The following is a 23,119-nucleotide window of genomic DNA, read 5'->3' as shown; positions in this document are numbered from 1 at the left end:
TCTTTGAAAATGCAACATGACTGGATGATTCCATCTTGAATAAATAAAGTCAGATCATATTTTGTGAATGACACTGAGATAAAATATTTTCCTTCTAGGATTCATTCAGTTGACTGCATGATACTGATTTCATTATTTTCATACAATGTTGTAAAATTGAGGTGGATGTGATTGGACCACAACTCTTAGCAACTGTAGTCAGTATAGACATTAGGGAGAAATATCCATCTCTATTATAAAATCATAAAATTGTAGCAGTATGAATCAGATTTACAATCCCCAGGTTCAAGTCTCTTCATAACCATGAAGCTCATTGAATTAACTTGGGCTACTCTCTCACAAACTAGCCTACCATGTAGATTTGTTGTGTGGATAAACAAGTGTTGGAGAAGAGTATTTTAATGTGACAATACTTCTGTGAAGACACTGGTGTTGAAGATTAGTATAAAAAAAATAGTTCACCCTCTCCAGCAGATTAAATAAAAAGACTTCCATGAACTGCCTTGATTTAGAGCAGGGCTTCTTAAGTTTTTTCCACCTTTGATCCCTTTCCACCTGAAGAAATTTGTATGTGACCCCAAGGTATATAGGATTTTTTTGTCGTGTCAGGAGTGACTTGAGAAACTGCAAGTTGCTTCTGGTGTGAGAGAATTGGCCATCTGCAAGGACGTTGCCCAGGGGACTCCTGGATGTTTTGATGTGTTACCATCTTTCTGGGAGGCTTCTCTTACATCCTTGCATGAGGAGCTAGAACTGATAGAGGGAGCTCATTCGCATTCTCCTCGGATTAAAACCTGCAACCTGTCGGTCTTCAGTCCTGCCGGCACAGGGGTTTAACCTACTGCGCCACCGGGGGCTCCAGTACATAGGATTATAAAATAGGTATTTTCTGCAGAATCCACTGTAAACCCTGCACATTGTTGCTAACAGATTTGTGTAAATGGGTGGTGCTCAGAAACCTTTTACTGTCACCTAACATTGAACTAAGGCAGTGGTTCTCAACCTGTGGGTCCCCAGGTGTTTTGGCCTACAACTCCCAAAAATCCCAGCCAGTTTACCAAATGTTAGTATTTATCAGGAAAAAGTTGAGATAAATCACCATTTTTTTCTCAGCTGCTTCAACCTTTCAAGTTCTTCTTGAAGGCACGAAATTGGAAAAACACCAGACCCATCAATTTAGTTTTCAACTACAGTGGCACTTTATCTTTATTTTCAAAATATGTACACTACGGTGGTTATGACCATTCACATCTCAGCACACTTCACAAAGCACATTGCAAACGTCTTTTCCGGTTTGCACAGAAAACTCCAAAAGTGACACTCTATCAATTCTACACATCTCTATTGTTTTAACTCACACATTTAACTCACACACATATAGTTTAAACTATAAGCAATTTTCATACTCGAAACTATTATATTCTAAGGGTATTTCTGGGAGTTGAAGGCCAGAACATCTGGGGACCCACAAGTTGACCACTGAACTAAGAGCATCCGATTTGGGATTGGGACCTACCGTTTCAGAAGTAATGAGAGCACTCAAGTGAAAAGTCCAGAGTATCTCAGGGTCCAGTCATGCCCAATGCGCACAGAGGTATTAAAGATACTTATTATTATTTCCTACATTTGTATCCCGCCCTTTACAATATTCAGACCCAGAAAATGTATGTTGATATGAATCTGAGAGTTCACTAGAATAACTTTCAGGTCTTTTTTCTTTGCATCAAAAAAGATAACATGCAAATGCAGTCATTTTTTTTTACAACCATTTATGTCCCAGACATATTTTATCTCTTAAAGAACAGGTAACAGAAACTTGAGGATATTATTCACAGCCCTTCAGCAGACAATGTCATACAATGTCTATCTTGTAGGTCCAGTTCTTTGTGCAGTCTACAACAAAATGCAACTGGAGGACTGAAACATCTCATCTGCCTGAATAAAGGTTCAATTAATAATAACAAAACAGTAATTACAACATCAGAGTTTTTTTTTATCATGTACGGGTGGATCTGGCTTGTGCCTTCTAACCCTCTCTTCCATTGCTAATGCATGCTCAGTGCTATTTGATTGTTTACTTTTGTAGAAATCCTCTATTAAGTACTTCTGAGCTTCATTTAATTCCTTCTTTAATTACATTATATTGTGGGTTCTCCCACTCCTTTTGTATGCATTTAAAAAGATCTGTCGTGGATTAGCTCAAAGGTATGCTTCTTTCTGAAAATGATTTCTAACATTATAAATACGATTGACCTTCTGTTGAGAAGAAAAACTGTTTCTGGCTGGCTAGGCCTTTCGTCTCATTAAATCAACAATGTGACCAATGTGAATTCTTCCCAGTTCTTTGTGACTTGTTGATGTTTTACACTTGCTAAGCATACAATCAGACAAGAGATCAAGGAGGCTTAGGCAGAAACATCAGCTGGGTTGAGTACTGTCCCAATAAAGATGCTTTTACCATATGCTACTCTGACTTTCTGGAAACAAATTTCTTCCCAAGAGAAATGAAATGAATCACATATTCGCCTGATGGGGAAACTATTAGAACATATTTGCAGGATGGGATATAGGAACACATGAAGCCTGGAATAACCTATTTCGGGCTGTATCCTTTTGTGCTAACATTGTAATTGGCAATAGGACAATATACTGGTATTTGGAATTTGCTCAGTACTACATACATTTTGGTAATAAATAGAATTAAAGCAGAATTTGGAAAAAGGATATTAGAGGCAAATATGAAGTATTCTGTCCACATAATGAGAAGACAGGAAAGCTTGGAGAAGACAATGATGCTGGGGGAAATGGAAGGGAAAAGGAAGAGGGGCCGAGCAAGGGCAAGATGGATGGATGTTATTCTCGAAGTGATTGTATTGACCTTAAAGGGGCTGGGGTGGTAACGGCCAATAGATAACTCTGGTGCAGGCTGATCCACGAGGTCATGAAGAGTCGGAAGTGACTGAACAAATAAACAACAACAAATAATCCTAGTCTAAAAGCCTAAGAATTACTACTCAGTGGCTGGACTGAATAAGATGGACTAGTGGTCTGATTAGGAATAAGGAAGACCTTGTAAATACCTGGTTGTATAAGGTTTAGAATCAAGTATGTAAAGCAATATGCTGGTATTGTGACACCAAAGTCATGCTGTTATTGTTAACTGTTGTCAAGTCAATTTTGACTTATAGTGATCCTATGAATGAGAGACCTCTAAGTTACCCTATCCTCAACCAATTCAGGACCGTGGAATCTTTTGATTGAGTCTGTCCATCTGCAATGCGATCTATTTTCCTACTGTTTTACTAAGCATTATTGTCATTTCTAGTGAGCCATGACTTCTCATGATGTGGCCAAAGTACAACAGTTTCAATATAGGGCCCTTCCATCCAGCCCTATATCCCAGAATATCAAGGCAGAAAATCCCACAATATCTGCTTTGAACTGGGTTATCTGAGTCCACACTCAGATAATGTGGGATTTTCTGTCTTAATATTTTGGGGTATGGGGCTGGATGGAAGGGCCCTTAGTCATTTTGACTTCTAGGGAGAGTTCAGAGCTGATTTACTATAAAAAGTTCATTTGATTTTTTAGCAGTCCACGGGGTCTGTAAAAATTCTTCTCCAGCACATTTCAAATGAGTTGATTTTCTTCATAACATATATAACGTAGTAGCTTAGCATTCGTAAGTGAAAGGTGAGGAGAGAAAATAAGCACCTTTGATTGCTGAATATAAAATCAAGAACCTACCAAGTATAATCGTATTAATCTATATTCAGAGGTGAACACATTTGAGTTCAGTGTGACTTATTCCTGCACAAACAGGTAAAGAACTGCGGCCTAAATGTGTCAGATTGGTTTATGGGATAAAATTAAGACAAAGAAGAATATGGGGAAAGATTAAAATAATTTAGTATATATTGAATTACTGGGAGGTGGGGGTGGAATTACCTAGAATGAAATGGATTAGGTCTATGAACTCTTAAGCAATTTGTAAAAGTTGCCAGATTGATGGTTTAACTATAATACACTTTGTATTAGAAGAATCTGGTAGGAAGGATAAATCAAGTTTTGAATGATTACTTAGCAAATAGCTTTGTATATTTGATTTATTTATTTTCAAAAGAAGAAATGGAAGGCATTAGCTATCCTGGAATTTTGCAGCATGGGCGTATTATGTGAATAACATTAGAAATACTAAGATACATTATGAAGTGAATGGCTAGTGTAATGATTATCTTGTTTTCATCCGAGTCAATTATATTAAACAATTTTGATTCTACACCTACTAGAAATTAGATTATTTGGGAATTACGGTATAGTGATTATAATATTGGGTCAGATATATTCTTGTTGTCTGTGGTGGACAAACAATAATATTCTTTTACTGACACAAAAACACAGTATGACACAGCAAACAAGCTATATATGCTGGATTTCATATCACAAAATCACAAGTCGAACAGTTCCGAAGTATTTAGGACTATGTGATATATTTTCGAATGATTTCCACTATCTTTGCAGGTTTATGATCCCATCAGTTCTTTACTACTGGCAGTTGGTATTTATGACATAAACTCCAATTAATCATTTGGGCCACAGAGTTGTGACTCTGTTTGTCATCTGTTTGTGCTATTTTCTTGTAGCAGCTGAAGATATGGTCAATGGTTTCATCAGCTTCCTTGCATAGTCTGCATTTTGGGTCATCAGCCATAATTAACATGATAATTCTGAATAATTTTTCCTGTATCTTTAAGGAGACCCCATCATAGGGTCTTCCTGGAATAATTTGTTCATAAAAGGTTTGCCCATGCCTTAGTTACATTTCATATGGATTACTGCAATGCACTTTGCATGAGGCTGCCTTTGAAGACCATCCGGAAGCTCCAATTAGTGCAAAGATCTACAGCCAGGCTGCTGACAAGGATGGATTGTAGGGAAGATATGACCATATCTCTCCCTATGAACATGCAAGGGGAGACCGTTCTCTTGATTCCACCTCACTCGCATGCGAGGTTGGTGGGGAAGAGAGAGAAGGCCTTCTCAGTAGTGGTCCCCACTCTTTTCACATTCAGGAAGGAGTTAAGACCTGGCTATCTAAGCAAGTTTTGATAATGGCTAGATTATCGGACAGAATTTGATTGACCTGACATCCAACACTCCCTAATGCCAAAATAGTGAAGGAGTTGACAAAAGAGTGGACTTCAGGCTACATGGTTCCTTGGGTCCACCTGAATCACCTTAAAGCTTCTCAAGACACCTCAATTTTTCCCTGGGCTGTTTTTTTATCCGAGGATGATACAGATTGAAGTGTTGAACTCCACAGGACCCCATTTTTATTTTTTAAAAATCTGTTTCCTATTGTATCTATGAATAGAATGAATAAGGAAGATGTTCATTAAATTTTACACCCTACACCCTACAATGATATTTAGACCTCCACATCAAGTATCAGAAGAACCCATATATATGGGCCTATAAGATCCCCTCCCCTTGCCTTTTATTCTAATTCCCAATGTACATATTATTTATTTTATTATTGCTTTGCATATTTATATCCCATCCTTCTCACCCCTGAGGGGGGACTCAGGTAAAGAACCTGGGTGGCTTACAATGGGCATGTTAGAAAGTTCATTGAAATCATGAATCCAAGCTATATATGTCCAAAACTATGGTGAAAGTGGGCAAGATCAGACAACTTCAAAATACTTGCAGGGCATTGTGGGTTTGTGGGCAAAACATGTAGCTTATTTCCTTCCCTGGAATCTAAGATGAACTAAGTGGGCCATGAAATGTCATAGGCAAAGCTTGGAAATACTATTTTGGCAGGAGTATATCTCCTAGAACCCCCAGCCAGCATGGATGCGGTCCAAAAGTTTATTTTTTTCATACTCTGGTCATATGTTCTATTAGAAGCAACCACCCATCTGCCATGGAGATGACAGACGGTAAGACATCTTCTAAATTGGTGCAGAAAGCCAAGTCTTAAATCATCATAGCAACCATATGCTATGATATTTAAAACTCTCTTGGTATTCAATTTGCAATAGTTTAGTGAGATATAATTGATGTTCATGGCTCTTCATTCCTTCATTAAATGACTGGTGTTTGTTGTGTATAAATTATAGGCTCTTGTACATTTGAAATTAAATAATTTCAAATGCCATTAATTATATGCTTTAAATGTTAGGTCATAATATGAAATGAAATAGCAATGTGTTAATGTGTACTAGGTTTTGGATGCAGTCTTACAGGTGCTCAATTAATTAATTTCTAATGTGAATATTTCCATAAGAGCTGCTTTTTCTGTAATATTAAATTTGTATAAACAGTTGAAGCAGGATGCCTGTATAATTCACTCTGGCAATTTAGCTCGTTATATGAAGACAGCCAGTTTTATTCGCAGATATTACTTCATTTTATACATTTTAAAGTTTTGTTATGTGATGTCATGTGCGTTCATTGTGTTGAGTTGTTATTTTATGTTGTTATTGTTTTATGCTATGTATTGCCTGTTTTATGTGCTGTACTCTGGAGTGCTTTTGTGAGCTGCCCCAAGTCCCTTCAGGGAGATGGTGGAAGGATATAAATAAAGATCATCATCATCATCATCATCATCATCATCATCATTATGTTACTGACACAAAAACACAATGTCACAGCAAATGAGATCTATATGCTGGATTTTGTATCACAAAATCACAAGTTGAACACTACCCAAGCGTTTAGGACTGTGTGATATATTTTTGAATGATGCACGCAGATCCAAGTAAGGTGGCCTTTTGCAGTTGACGGATCATGATTTTGTCAATGTTTATTGTTTCCAAATGCCGGCTGAGATCTCTTGGCATGGCACCCAGTGTGCCGATTACCACTGGGACCACCTGTACTGGTTTATGCCAGAGCCTTTGAAGTTCAATTTTGTGGTCTTAATAATGACTGAGTTTTTCCTGTTGTTTTTCATCAATTCTACTGTCAACCCTCAATAATCCAAACTTTTTTCTTTTCCACAACCATGATGTCTGGTGCATTGTGTTCCAAAACTTTGTCAGTCTGGATTTAAAAGTCCCACAGTATTTTTGTGCGTTCATTTTCTACTGCCTTTGCATACTTATGATCCCACCAGTTCTTTACTACTGGCAGGTGGTACTTACGACATAAATTCCAATGAATCATTTGGGCCAAATAGTTGTGCTTCTGTTTGTAGTCCACCTGTGTAATTTTCTTGCAGCAGCTGAGAATATGATCAGTGGTTTAATCAGCTTTCTTGCACAGTCTGCATTTTGGGTCATCAGCTGATTTTTCGATCCTGACCTTAATTGCATTTGTTTTGATAGCTTGCTCCTGGGCCTTCTGTCTCCTTTTTCAGTGTTCCATTAGTGAGCCATAACCAGGTCTTCTCCTTGTCAACTTTTCCTTCAGTTTTGTCAATGAAATGCCCATGCAATGCTTTGTTGTCAGCAATGGGTGCCACCTTTGTCATGGTGGAGGGCTTAACTGCTCCAAGGATGCTGGGAGCTGTGCTGGCGGTAGTGTAACTATCAGCAGGTCCAACCAAGTCAGAGAGGTCTCGGCTGAAGAGTGGAATTAAGATCACCTAACCCATTAGCACTAGGGAGAAACAAAGTCTATACTGGCTCAGTCGATGCCCAGGTTAAAAAGGACCATGGTGGATGCTGCTGATTTTGGACATCCATCAACAAGTGGGCTACAGAATCAAAGTACAAATGGTCACAGAAGTGGCAGAAATATACAATGCCAGAAAACAGCATTGTTGTTGTTGTTGTTGTTGTTGTTGTTGTTGTTGTTGTTGTTGTTGTTGTATTTGGTTGGTTTTATCACTTTGTACTTGTTGTTTGGTTTTATTACAGTAAATAGGGCTTAAATCATGACCATATCTAAATAATTAACAGTAATCAACACTGGTGTTATTCAGTGTTTTTTGTGAAGTCATACTTTTGGCTTAGCCCTTTGTGTCCTATACATTGCTTTATGCAGAATATTGTGTGAGCACATGTTAATTCCACAAATAGCTTTCTCAGACAATGAGGCACGTAAATAACCTTCTACTGTTTTACAGCTTGTTTCAAGAGAAGCAGAGTAGAGGAAAGGTGTGTAAGTGGCCATGATAAATTAAATTTCCTTAGGCCATAAAACGAATGCCTGATATAGCACACACTGCAACCTGCCACAGTCCTGGAAGGAGATAAGTAGGGGAAATACCCTAAGAAGGCATGGGGGAGAGCCTTATCTGCTTTGGCACCCATTTTGGAATGATGTCTGTTTATAAGGGCTTCCTGCACAAGCTTTTCTGCAGAAAGCATTTTTAATAGGCTTACTATAAGCCCTTATTTTGGGCACTTGAGACGGAGTGGAACAATAGGGACCATTTTTAATAGGGGCTTACTGTTATTGGAATTCTATTATATGCAGAGTATCATTGATCAAGATCTTATAACATTCTAAACCAGCGGTTCCCAATCTGTAGTCCATGGACCACCAGTGGTCTGCAAGAACTAACATATAGTCAGCGGCCTCATCATTACAAGAGTGACTGGTCTTGCAAAACCCTCATATAATGCTGAGGCTTATTAAATATGGTTTTCTGTGGGCAAACAGATGGCGACTATTGGGTGGTATATGTTCTGTATCCGAAACTAGAGCTGATGTGGTCTATCCAGTGCAATTTTCTGAATCAGCACCCCAAATAACCAAACCGAATCTAAAGTTGACTAAAAACTGATTTGTAACCCTTTTGGTACTAATGTTAGAGAGTGGTCCCTGATCAAGTGGTCCCTGGTCAAAAAAAGGTTGGAAACCACTGTTCTAAATGAAGATTATGATATTTTCATAGACATTTGTAGCATGCATTTCAATTGCACTTAAAAGTGCTGCTCAAATGTGGGTAGTGCAGCCTTGAATTTCATCTCAAATTTTGGTAGTGGATTCAAGAATCTAGTTATGATAATAAATAGACACTTTACTTCTATTTATATTTCCTTTAAAACATAAACAATTAAGTATAATCTGGGAAAGGCAGATTGTTTTCTTAAGTCATTAGGCAAATTTAACAATCCTTTGCTTTCCTGGTAGAAACAAGGGATGACCCATGGCTAATTCCAAACTACAATTCTATGCTGCACATCTAGCTCCTTGGAAGTTAATTCTGATGGAGTTCAGTATGGATGTCTTCCAGATAAGCATGTGTAGGATTTCCAATTCGATTATTCAGAATAAACCTACTACATCTGTTAAAGATAAACCCTCCACATTTGCAGATTTGACTTTAGTAGATTTAATTAAAATGTTATCTCTAGGAATCTATAGGTCCCCCAGTTGACCACAAAATCATGATAGAGAACCAAGAGATTTCTAGAGAGTGCATCTCTCTTGGAATCTGTGGGTCATTATGCTAGAGAGCCCAGAGATTCTTAGAGAAATGGTCTCTCAGGTTTTAAAAAACTAGTTTTTTTAATTCATTTTTTCACACTGCTGAGTCTCTACTGTGGAGTGCTGACTATAATTTTCAAACAGCAATGGGTCCATTCTGTGGTAGCTTTCCCTTGGAGACTGCCTTCTTTTATTTTGCCCCAGGAGTTGTAGGAATTAGTTCAGCCTCTGTTACGGGCTTTAAAATAAGGATCAAGGAATGATAGCTATTAGATCTCATACCAAAATGAATGCTGGATCTGCTGCTGCAGAGCAGCGAGTGGAATGCACCCTAAGAAGGCAATGCATCCTGGAGAGAGGGTAATCCCTTCCACGATGGAGAGGAATTTAAGAAACAAGCTGACGTAAATGGGAAGACATCTGGCATCCCAATTCAAACCTTTCTGCTGCCTTTTGGACTGTAGTGCCAGCATTAGCATCATGCTTTCTGACATAATGCATGTATAGGAGTTACTATAACTGTTCATTGTGTGTTGCAAGTGTTCTTTCTCAATGGAGAAGGCGGTGTTTCAATGCTTTAGTGCAATGGTGCTGGAAATTTGGTAAGCAGATCAGGTTGGTTCACTTCCTCTCAGTTAGTGGTTGTCCTGTTCCCTTGTCACTTACTTGGCAGCGTTTGCTCCCTTAATTAATGGGGAAAATGAATTTATATATATATGAAGTGCTGGTGGCCCTGCAGATTGTTTTTAAACTGGGATTATATTTCACTGTGACAATTGAGCATATCTGCATACTGTATTTAAAGCAAGACTGGTTTAAAGTGAAGGTTGGAAATAGTGACTGATAATGTGATAGCCTAAGGCTTGAGCTTTGTAATAGTAAAATTTATGTTAGTTGTAATAGTAAACAAGTTAGTGAAGTTATTTGCAGAAGGGAAAACCTGTCCCTGTTGATGCCTATTACAGGAATGGACTAAGTCTGTGGACTCAGAGGGTTCACTGAGAAGGGCCCCTACATCTGAGTCACATGTATACTAAAAAGGGGCAGGTCTTCGCAGATATTCTAAATGATAAAAATGGTAAAATACACACAGCTTTCCATCAAAGAGATTGGCCCTCAAGGCTGGGAAATGAAAGGCTGGGAAATGATGGTTCTCTCTATGGGAAAAGTGGCTCAGAAAATGCAGGGCCTCGAGGCCATTCTGGGCAGTCAGAAGTAGTAACAGCAGATAATGAAGAGTGAAGAGCTGAATGATAAGGAGGGTTCCCAGGAGAAATCACCTGTAGCTGCGGAGATCAACAAAAGTCTTGGTTTACAAATCAGAGCCAAAGATGGATTGCGCGATCAGAGAAATTACATGGGAAAGTTGTGGAGAAAATTCATGGGAGACATACTGCTTTCATGGGTGTCTATTAAACAACAAGTTGTTTACCTTAAGGTCAGTTCAGGCAACATTGTGAAGCTTAGCCTGAGTTCTCTTGTTCCTGTTTCAAGCCAAGTCTTGGTTTTGGGTTTAATATATCCTGGAAGTTTTGTGGTCCTTTCCATGTACTCTCGTTCAAGTTTTTACTAGTTCTACCTTTTTGCTTGTGGACTTATGCTATACCAGTGATTTCTGGCTTTTCCTGGACTTTGTCACCTTTGGACAGATGTTTGTTATCATCTGTTGCTAAACCTTTTTGGATTACACATTTATTTATTTATTTATTTATTTATTTATTTATTTATTATAGTTATACCTCGCCCTTCTCCCCCCAAAGGGTTATTATCTTCCTTTCTTACATATATTACAGTAAACTGTTTGCTTATATTCCTGGATTCTTGTGTGGTGCAGTGGACATCGGCGTTTCCAGGCCTGGCGTGCAACACAAATAGATAATAATGCATTTATTTATTTTTTAAATTTCATCATTGGCTGATAAAACTGTTATCATGAACAAATACATTGTCTATTTATACTTGATTAATTAGTATTTGGAAAGACTATATTCATTATTAACAAATCAATATACATGTAAGTGAACCATAAATATAATTTTATTGACTTTAATAAGATGTTGAATATTGAACATGGTGTTAACTATTCAATTGGCTAAAGTCAGTGGGATGGCCAGGAGGGTAGTGAATTAAATGTCTTTACCAATGACCATTTAGCAGTTTCCATTATTTTTAATATTTTTAAGAATCTGTGGATGATAAAGACTTTTGTCCATCCTTTAATACACTAGGGCAAAATTTCTATGGAAAAAACAGCTTACTAAAACTACTGTATCTATTTGATTCTGCGCACACAAAAATTAGGGTGCGCAGTATATTTATTTATTTGTTTGTTTGTTTATTATGGTTGATGACCAGTACCAAAAAATGAACAAACGTCAGAACAGGAACATATACGTTTGGGTATTAAGAAACACATTAGATTGCCATTAGCATGCACATTAGATTAGCATAATATAGTAAACACCTTTTTGGGTTTCGGGGTTTTGAAAGTTGAAGTGTGCATTAGATTTGATGATGCATTAGACTCAAGTAAATACAGGATAATTTGCTTTCAATTCAGTCATCTTTTTTCTAAATGCAGTTTGTTCCCCTTTTTTTTTAAATGTACCTCATGGAGAGTTTAGATTTGAGTTGAATCCGGGGAAGGAGGTTCTTACTTGAGGTAGCATCCAACAAGGGGAGTGAAGAAGGAATCACAAATAGATTTGGAGTTGAAGGCATTTATAGAACTCTACCTCAGTATCAGGAGATATGTGGCTATTGGTCCTGAGTTCCTACCTGACTAAGATATGACTGTATGTGTCCAGCAGATCTTAGTTCAGGAATACTGTAGACTAGTCCAATGACAAGGCTCTGGCGTAGATTGAGCTCTGCTTACCCAACGTGTCACTGCAGATCACATCCTTCCAACAATGGAACTGACATATTGGATTTTGGGTTGTTGTAGGTTTTTCGGGCTATATGGCCATGTTCTAGAAGCATTCTCTCCTGACATTTCGCCTGCATCTATGGCAGGCATCCTCAGACCTCACAACCTCTGAGGATACCTGCCATAGATGCAGGTGAAACATCAGGAGAGAATGCTTCTAGAACATGGCCATATAGCCCAAAAAACCTACAACAACCCAGTGATTCCAGCCATGGAAGCCTTCAACAATAGATTGGATTTTGCTCAGATAAGGACTAGTTAGTTGCTAGGCATCCCCATAGGAACATTATATGGTGCAAAAGTTATTATTTCAGAAAATAAATGCAGCTGTTTAGACCATCTGAACCTATTTATGGTTGCTCACAGAGAAGCATTACTGAGTTCGGAAGTGCAAATAAATATGTGTAGGATGCATAAAAGGAAATAGCTGGAAATAGCTGGAACTCAACAGCATTGAGTTGGGTATTCGTTTTTCTTGCCAGTATCAGGATTTATTTATTATGTATTATTTACTATATTTCTATACCACCCTCCTCAGCTTTCTCATGGCAGCTGAGGCCAATATTCAGTTTGAGACAGTGTTTTGTAGATTAGAACCAAAGTATTCCACAGAGCATATAGAATTTCCACTCCCATTATTTTATATCCTCATCTTAAACTTGTTTAATAGTAAGTAAGGCTTACTGAATGAGACTTAAATTCCAGATAATTGTTGGTAGGCTTGCTGCCCAAGATACACCCCTGTCCCTCTGGCAATTCTTGGTAGTGCATTAAACTGTGGCATAACCTTCCAAGCGCCGTGCAGATCTCCTTAAATCAATGTCAAGATCTCTCTGGCATTTCAGTTTACTTCTAAGGGAAGAGTGATGCTGATCTAAGTAATATTCCACTCCAATAACACTGGTTAAACAAGAAATTCCAATGTTATATCCTCAAGCTATTGACATTGCTGTTTTAATATGTGGAGATAACATTCATGTTATTTCAGCAGGAGATTGGCAATTCCCAAAAGCCTTTACACAGTGGTCTCATTGAAAAACATTTTCCTAGAAATTGCCTACAAAAGTTATCTGACAATCTCTTACTGCTTTCACAGTTAGAGAAAAAAATTCTCAGAACCAGTATTTTACACATTGTGTACTTAATTGTCCAAGATCAGACGGGTTCAGAAAAGCTTACCTTCAGATAAGTGAGAACAGATTTACACAACCATTGAAAGCAATACCAACATGGTGGATCTTTTTATGATCAGCCTGGGGCTACCACTATATAAATACTGATTGGAAACCCATACCTGGAATTCTGAAATCCAAAATACTCCAAAACTCAAAACTGTCCACATGAATAGTGGAGACAGTAACACCTTTGCTCTCTGATGGTTCATTGTACACAGAAATCAAAATATTGTGTATAAAATGGCCTTCAGATATTTAATTATTGAACATATAAAATATAGCTAATGTTAAAAAATGTAAATTTCTACAAATGTTTGGTCCTAATCATTTTTGTTAGGGATACTGTTTTTATATGTTTATATGCTCATGCACTTTATTATATTTTGTGTATTTGCTGCACTACTAAGTGCTTTTGTAAGCTGCCCCAAGTCCCTTCTGGGAGATGGTGGTGTGATATAACAACAACAAAACTTTATTTATATATCACTCTATCTCCCCAAGGGGACTCAGAGCAGTTTCCAGGTAATATCATCAATACATACAGAGTAAACAACATACAGTATATTCTGGCGTATAAGACTACTTTTTAACCCAAGAAAATCTTCTCAAAAGTCAGGGGTCGTCTTATACACGGGTGTAGTCTTATGCATGAGAGTCGTCTTAACTCTATATTTTAATTGGAAAAGTTGGGGGTCGTCTTATATGCCCAGTCGCCTTATATGCCGGAATATACGGTAAATATAAAATTAACAAAACAATATAAGCATAAAATTATATATCAAAAGTAGTCCTGTTTATTCAAGGCAATTTAAAAGGCCAGGCCAAGGCTAGTGCAAGTTCAAAATTTTTAGGGGACCCAGAAAATTAAGTGCAGTGCTATAGCAGGCAACAACAATAACAACAGGTACGGTCTATGGCTGTTCATTTCCGGGGCCTATTAGAGGGAGTGACCTGGGTAATTGGTAGGAAGAATAAGGCCATATTCAACAATGTCTGGGGCTGAACTAGAATTAGTCATTCTCAAAGGTTTGTTGAAACCACCAGGTCTTCAAGCTCTTACAAAAGGAGGGGAGGGATGGGGCCTTCCCTCCTTTCATAAGAGCTTGAAGATCTGGTGGTTTCAACAATAAATACATTATGATCATTATCATCACGATAACCACCACCATCATCATCATCTTGTAATAGAATCTCACAGGTATTTATGATTATACAATGCTTCCATTTGGATGGAATAGATCTTCCGCACTGGATTGTGCCACAGAGCTGAAAGTGTCTGAAGTTCATTCCACACACTCAAGTTACCTGAGGAAGGAGCCTTCATTCATATGCTTAGATCCACAGTAGTTAGCATGTACATTAAGTTTAATACTAAACTGAAGCTAGAATTCAACAAGATATTACATTATTACAGCCTCATCAGATGGACAAAATTGCCAGTCGTACAATGTTCCCTCTTCACTTATGGCATGGAGTAAGTGCCGTAAGTGCCACGAGTGAAGTGGGAGTGTGGTAAGCCGCAATGGTGGCAACACATGAGGTTTCTCATGTTACATAGGCAACAATGAGGGGAAGCCAGGTGGTAATCATTTCCCCCGTAGGATGGGGTGAGGGGTAAGTTGGGCAATGCAGGGTGCCAGGTTGCCCCTGCCAGATTTGCCACAATGTGTGACAAATCCCAACCTTCATGTGATGAGGTCCTTAGTCTTTTTCAGCATAAAAGACTTAATAAAATCTAGTAGAATCTTTCAGACAAAATGGGAAAAAAGATATTTCTAGCCTGACCTTTTATGGACCCCATTGCATTAGATGGGGTGGACTGAATTCATGAAAGCTTAATGTAGAATTTCCATCTTCCTAGGCTCAATAGTGCTACTGGATTCCTTTATGGTTTTTCATACTAAACGAAAAATTTAGATAATTAATTGGCAATGCTCTGGCTTTTAAAATTAATTGGGGTGAATGCTAATCACATAACTAGTTCATTGCTTGAGGCCACATTGGTTCTGATGTCTTACTGTCATAAGGAATGAAAATTATTACAAACCGTTTTCCCCCCCTGAAAGCAGTTTTCAGCTAATAAAAGTTGAGCATTCCTTAACAAGAATTCCAAAATCTAAACTACTCCAAAATGCAGAATTGTTGATATGGGTGTTTGAGATAACAACATCTTTGCTTTCTGAGGGTACAGTGTATGCAACCTTTGTTTTACACACAAAATTATCAAAAACATTGTATAAAGTTAGCTTCAGGTTTTGTGTATAAGGTTGTACATGAAACATCACTTAATTTTGTGTTTGGACCCATCTCCCTTAGACATTGGGTCCCAACTCTAAGGCAGCTCATTAGCTTGGTAGGTGCAGGAAATACTTTGGATGTAGCATATCTTGTTCTGTGTCCTTATGACTAAAAGTAGAGAGCGTACTGTATACTAAAAAGCTTGTAAAGTCAGTTTAGGTTTGATGTGAAAATTAGTATTGTATGTATTCCAATACCTCCTCCAAACCTTTGGTTTTTTGCCTGGAATAAAATAGTGGATAACTTCCCCCATGGCTCTAAACTTTTAAATAAAATTTGCATATCTGTCTGCCTGGTTTTAAGGACCACAACACCACTTCTGTCATGCAGCAGGATTTTCTGACTTTTCAGGGAAGCAGGAGAGGCTACCATGAGGATTATAGATAATCAGCTACCATCAACCCAGCTGTATGCACATGCATTCAGATCTAGTGCTTAGCATGTAGACGGGCGAAGATTGTAGATTCCATGCCAGTGGGGTACTGCAAACATTCCAGCTTTTAGTTCAGACTTTCAAGGAACTATCCGTGGTGCTGAGCCCCATTCTCATGTCACTCGTGGGTTCAGCACCTTGGACAGAATCTTTAAGCTTTGAACAGTGCCAGTTTTTCTGCTCTACTTATACGATATAATTTGATATAACTAATTCATTTTTCTTTGACTTCTTCCAGTGCCATCAGAATTACACCTTTGGTTTAGATGATACATTCCCTACCACTTCTTTATTCTGAAGCTTGAAGCAAGACAATCTGGTTTAGCTACAATTCAGAAAACACACAGAATACTTATGAAATGGGTTTTTAAGATTGCAGAGATGTCTCCCTTTCCTTCCTAGCCCACTGTGAATTGTTCAGATGTTAATCTGTGTGGTTTTACTAAAGAGCTAGAGATGAAATTCTAATTTTGTTAAAATCAATATGGCTGTGATGCTAGCAATTTAAGTGAACATAGAATTCATTTATAGCTGCAATGGTCACTGAACTGTTCTCACTAACAGTGAATTCTAAAGTGCACGTAATATTATTATAAGTACAGAATCCTGCTTTAGAATTCATTGTAGCAGATCACAAAAGATGTGATTTTGACACAAATCTTGTATGTGCACAAAACTGAATTAAATAATGTCACAGCATTCCTATTCATTTATGGGACTTTACAACATATGAGCACCTATTTCACAATTGTGGTGTGACTGAAGCATAATGGCTTGAAATACAATAGCACTAGCTGTGAAGTTCTCTTTGAACACTCTTGGCAATGCTGGATGTGCATCTTTGCAGATCACTATAGTTGTGTTTTGTTTCTGCAACGTAGCTATAGATTCATAAAGTTACAAATGCAGACTCTGTTACAGGAACTTGTCCATTATTAATAACTAGCCATCCCCTGCCATGTGTTGCTGTGGCCCAGTCTGTGTGTGTTTTGTGTGTGTATATCTATATTTGTGTATATGTGTGTTTGCATGCATATATGTGTGTGTGTGTGTTGTTTTGTGCATGTGTTGTATTTTTTTGGTTTTTGGCTTTTTAAGTCTCTTCTGTGTTTTTCAGTGTTTTTATGAGTGATGGTCACTTGTTGGTCTGATAGGTGTATTGTGTCCAAATTTGGTGTCAATTTGCACAGTTGTTTATAATTTGTTAATCCCACAAACAAGCATTACATTTTTATTTATCTAGAATTATTAACTATTAATAGCAATAATGTCTAAGAGGAACATTAGTACTGGAATTCCAGATTAAGTTGACAACTTTAATTTTAAAAATGTATCTTTTCCTTTTCCTTTTCCTTTCTTTTGACAAACCTCCTAACTTAATTCATAACTTTGTTGGTCTTGTTATCCACCATGGAGTTGACTGTGACTGATGGCAGCCCTGTGAATGAGAGACCTCCAAGCCTCCCTTTCATCATAATTTAATTGATTTTAATGTCATTGTTCCTATCATTGCTGTGAGATTGCTTTGGATGCGATTTTCCAACATCTTGGCAAGGGGGTTGGACTGGATGGCCCATGAAATCTCTTCCAACTCTATGATTCTATGAGAGACATTTTTCTGTCTGTGGAGCTTTAAGTCATGCTCAGTGTCAAATTCATCAGGGTTACATACTAGAAAAGGGTCTGCATATTCTAAAGGCTTCATGTTCTGTCTGATCAGAGAACTAAGCATGGTCAGCCCAGGTTAGTGCTTGGATGGGAGGCCATCAACAAATGCCAAGTGCTATAATCAGAGAAGGGAACTGCAAAATTTATGTAACCTTCTGAAATGCAGGGGGTTGCTGTAAGTACACAGGTGACTTGAAGACACATATAAACACTACAAAACAATGTTCCAAGAACTTCACTGTAAATAAGCTTGTCAGTCATTACTTAGAATTCAAAAATATATTTTAACAGTGGGTTGCTGTGAGTTTTCCGGGCTGTATGACTATGTTCCAGAAGCATTCTCTCCTGACATTTTGCCCACATCTATGGTAGGCATCCCCAGAGGTTGTGAGGTCTGTTAGAAACTAGGCAAATGGGTTTTATATATCTGTGGAATGTCCAGGGTGGGAGAAAGAACTCTTATCTGGTGGAAGCAAATTTGAATGTTGCAATTGGCCACCTTGATTAGCATTGAATGGCCTTGCAGCCATGGCTGCTTCCTGCCTGGGGGAATCCTTTGTTGGGAGGTGTAACAATTACAGAGTGATTTAACATCCCCCCCCCCTTTTCTTTGCATAGTACACTTCCAAGTCCCTTTACATGCAGTGCACAATACCCTAAAATTTATACATTGCCAAATCACCATGGGAATGATGACTTGAAAAGATTTAATGTACAATGTTCGCACTGTAAAAATGTGTCCTAAAATAGATAATGAATGTACTTCTTACCTTTAAAGAGTGACTGGTAGCTTGATTGGAAAATACCTTGTGGGATTTAGTGCATGGAATAGCTGTTAAAACAATTCATTGCAATATTTCCCAGAATAAATTGAACAAACTAATTATACCCTTTGGAGATCAAATGGGAGAATGTGCTAATTTTAGAAGGAACAGAGCCAGGAGGTACAGGATTCCTACAATCTTTTATAGAACCTGCTATTGGAATTCAGTTATGTACAGAGTCTTGTTGGTCAAGGTCTTAATAAAATTTTACAAGAATATTATGAGATTTTAATAAAAGTGGCCACTTTATCTCACATTTCACTTAAAGATGCTGCTCAAATGTGGGGTGCAGGTGTGAATTGCTTCTCAGATTTTGGTAGTGGGTTATTGAATCTAGGTAAAGGTAAAGGTTTTCTTCTGACATTAAGTCCAGTCGTGTCCTACTCTAGGGATTGGTGCTCATCTCCATTTCTAAGCCGAAGAGCCAGCGTTGTCCATAGACACCTCCAAGGTCATGTGGCCGGCATGACTGCATGCAGCGCCATTATTGAATCTAGTAGCAATAATAAGGGAGACCCTGATGGAACAGCGGGTTAAACCTCTGAGCTGCTGAACCTGCTGACTGAAAGGTCAGTGGTTCGAATCCAGAGAGCGGGGTGAGCTCCCTTGTTAGCCCCAGCTTGTACTGCTCCAATGTACCGCTCCATTGGAGCAGTACCCATTGGAGGTACCACTCCAATGGGAAGGTAATAGCGCTCCATGCAGTCATATCGGCCACATGACCTAGGAGGTGTCTACCAGTCCTGTAGCGAGGGGGTGGTTTTAGGGGTTCATCCCCCCCGAATTTTCAAACCCCCCCCCCCAAATTGTCAACCCTCCCCGAATTTTTTTTCTAGCTACGGCCCTGGTGTCTACGTACAATGCCGGCTCTTCTGCTTAGAATTGGAGATGAGCACTACCCCCCAGAGTCAGACATGGCTAGACTTAATGTCAAGGGAAAACTTCTAGCAATAAAAATACATATTTTAACTCTATCTGTATTTCCTTTAAAACATAAACCATTATTATCTGGAAGAATAGGTTCTTCTCTTAAGTCATTAGGTAGATTTCACAATCTTTTGATGTTCTGGTAAAAAAAATGAAAGGATGATCCCTGGCTAACTCAAAACTACAATTCTATGCTACACATTTAGCTCCTTTGAAGTTAATTCAGTATAGCTTTCTTCCGCACAAATATGTGTAGAGTTTCCCATTAAATCATTCAAAATAAGATCCACTAAATTTGGAGATATTTACTTCTGAGTAAACATGCATAGGATTAAGTTGTGGCTTAATTCGAATATGAAAAACTAGATAAATCGGGAAGAAATGGTTGAAAATCTGGGTAAATCCTCCTTATTTGAAGCCTAAACTGGAGGAAAATGGAAATTTGGCAGAGCAAACGGATTGATATTTGTGATAATACAGGTTAATTATCCCTTATCCAAAGTGTTTGGAATCAGGAAAGTTTTGGATTTCAGATTTATTTCCATATGTTACAATACTTGTATTTGCATATAAGAAATGTATTAATGCTTCAGATACACTGTATACATATGGCTTGAGGATAATTTTATACAGCGTTTTAAATAATTTTATTTATGAAACAAGTATTTGTACCATCAGAAAGCAACAAGGATGCTGTCTCAGCCATTCATGTGGGCAGTTTTTCAGAAATCAGGATGAGGGATGCTCAATCAGTATTGTTTTTGACCAGATTGTTAAATAAGCAACACTTTTGGGATTTAAGAATATTGGGGGAAATATGCTTAGATAGTGAAGAGCATTACAGAGATGTTGGGTGCAGGAATGCAGTTGAGTTGCTAGGGGAATTTTCCATTAATTTAGCTACAACTGTGTATATTTATTTATTTCCTGTATTTATACCCTGCCCTTCTCAACCTCATAGGGGAATCAAGGCGGCTTACATATATAGGCAACAATTAGATGCCAAAAACAAACATAATAAAAATATAAGCACTAAAAAGGTTGTTAAAACATATAAAACCTTAAAACCAATTATTTAAAATCACACAATCCAATATTGTAGTCCGCGACCATTCTAATTTGTCGTTGTACTATTTCATATTTTCTTATTGCACTTATAAGATTGCTCATTGAATGCTTGGCCGCACATCCATGTCTTTAGCCTTTTCCTAAAGGTCAGGAGGGAGGAGGCTGATCTAATTTCACTCAGGATGGGGTTGCATAACTGAGGGGCCACCACTGACAAGGCCCTATCTCTCATCCCCACCCACTGCGCCTGCGAACGAGGCGGGATCGAGAGCAGGGCCTCCCCAGAAGATCTTAATCTCCTTGCGAGATTGTGTTAGCTGGAATTATAGGAAACTGCTGAGTTACTGTTATAACACCAAGACGGTCCCCACAGTAGTTCTTCTGGATTTCACACAATCTTGCTATCATGTCAACATCCACATATGTGAAGGAAGGACTAGAACCATGTGTTACTTGTCTTCCGTTTTGTTCGCTCACACACCTGTGCAACTGTAAAAACTGGGGGGAAACCCTTAGTATTACAGTTACACTGCAAAAAAAGTTTTCTTTTAAAATTTTAAAAAGTCCAAACAATGATAAAACTGCAAAATAAGCTATTAAATACAAGTAACTCTTTACATCCAAGCTCTGACTAACACTGCAACTAATTGCAGCTTTCCCACAGCAATTTATAAAGTTTCTGCTCTAATGGCTTGGCATCAGTGGATTAAAACCTTTCTTCCCTAGGAAACCCTCTGGGCTATGAATGATTGTTTCTTGTTGAATTGTTTTAACTTGTCAGACGCTGTCTAGTTAAATTATTTTCTGCACCTTTGCCTAACATTCTTTTGTTACAGGATTTTCTTGCCACTTTCTGTGTTGTTGCTCCTTTGAAAAGTACTTGTTTTAAACTTATTTTTGTTGCCCAACATTAGGAAAGACAGTTTTAAAAACAGAAGTGAGCAACTGTCAATGTTTGGGGGCCATATGATATTTGAGTAGACTCCTGCAACTAATGCTATACGGAACCCCTGGGTTACAAGGGGGTGTCAGATGGGTTGCCAAAGACTATCAGAAAATACAGCATTTTCTGTTGGTCATGGGGGTTTCATGTGGGAAGTTTGGCCCAATTCTCTCATTGGTGGGGTTCAGAATGCTCTTTGATTGTAGGTGAACTATAAATCCCAGCAACTAGAACTCCCAAATTTCATGTCTGTTTTCCCAAAACTCTACCACAAACTCCAACAATGTTCACATTTGGGCAGATTGAGTATTTGTGCCATTTGGTCCAGATCCGTCATTGTTTGAGTCCATAGTTCTCTCCAAAACTCAAGGTCAATGCTCACCAAACCCTTCCAGTATTTTCTGTTGGTCATGGGAGTTCTGTGTGCCAAGTTTGTTCAATTCCATTGTTGGTGGAGTTAAGAATGCTCTATGATTGTATGTTAACTATAAATAGCAGCTACAAGTCCCAAATGACAAAATCAACCCCTCTCCCCAACTCCACCAGTATTCAGATTTGGGCGTATTGGGTATTGGTGCCAAATTTGGTCCAGTGAATGAAAATACATCCTGCATGTCAGATATTTACATTACAATGCATAACAGTAGCAAAATTGTGATTCCAAAGTAGCAACGAAAATAATGTTAAGGTTGGGGTTCAGCACAACATGAGGAACTATATTAAGGGGTCGCGATATTAGGAAGGTCGAGAACAGTTGCTATACCCCTGCAAAACATGTATCCAAATGTTTGAAATTAATTTATGAATAGTTACATAAAGCCCAAGCAGGAAGCTTAAGAAGCCCCAGAATCCGCCACCCAGTTTATACAATAGCCAGACTGTATAGTGGATGCTGGGGCTTTTAGTTAAACATTTCTCAATGTATTCTTTGTTTTATAAAACAGGAAGAGATCAGGTCATGAATTTTGTGGTTCAGAGAACTAGACATTTTGACTACAAAAGGAAGTGCTTTTTATCAACAGTCTGAGCTGTTGGAACCTTTATTAGAAAATAGAAAATGATAACACAATGGTAATTAATATGAGAAAATAAGGATATCAACTCTTGTTTTTCCAGAATCTTACAGATATGCCACCTCAGGAAATATCCATCAGGAACTCCACCTCCACTCTTCGGATGAAGTATCCCACACAAGTAAGCAAAACCAGAGAAATAAGATGTCCCCATTTATAATTGCTGCTAATTTCTCAATGTCTCTCTGTCTCTGTTCTTTGTTGTTGTTGTTAAGCTCAACTATATTGGCAAAATTTTCCTTCCTCCTCCAGCAGGAGTAATCTCATGCATGAAAGAGCCAGGACAGGGGTTGGAGAGGTTTTTATACAATTATACCACAATTATTCTATTTTGTGCCATGGTTCTGTCCTATGCAATTGTGAGATTTTTCCCTTTAAGAAAGAGTTGTCAGCT

The 23,119-nt window shown here is 38.2% G+C and overlaps 1 protein-coding gene across 1 annotated transcript in view; it reads left to right on the top strand.

Moving 5' to 3' along the window:
- LNX2 (ligand of numb-protein X 2) overlaps positions 1–23,119 on the top strand; it is a 101,236-nt gene that overhangs the window by 8,314 nt on the left and 69,803 nt on the right. The window contains exon 2 of the mRNA XM_060770891.2: positions 22,769–22,846. The gene's annotated coding sequence lies outside the window, so the exon portion shown is untranslated. The remainder of the gene's footprint in view (positions 1–22,768; positions 22,847–23,119) is intronic.

This window comes from Anolis sagrei, chromosome 3 (genome assembly GCF_037176765.1).
Source record: "Anolis sagrei isolate rAnoSag1 chromosome 3, rAnoSag1.mat, whole genome shotgun sequence".
Lineage (NCBI taxonomy): Eukaryota > Metazoa > Chordata > Lepidosauria > Squamata > Dactyloidae > Anolis > Anolis sagrei.
Note: the sequence above shows the minus strand (reverse complement) of the source record. Positions and strands in the feature narration are given on the sequence as shown.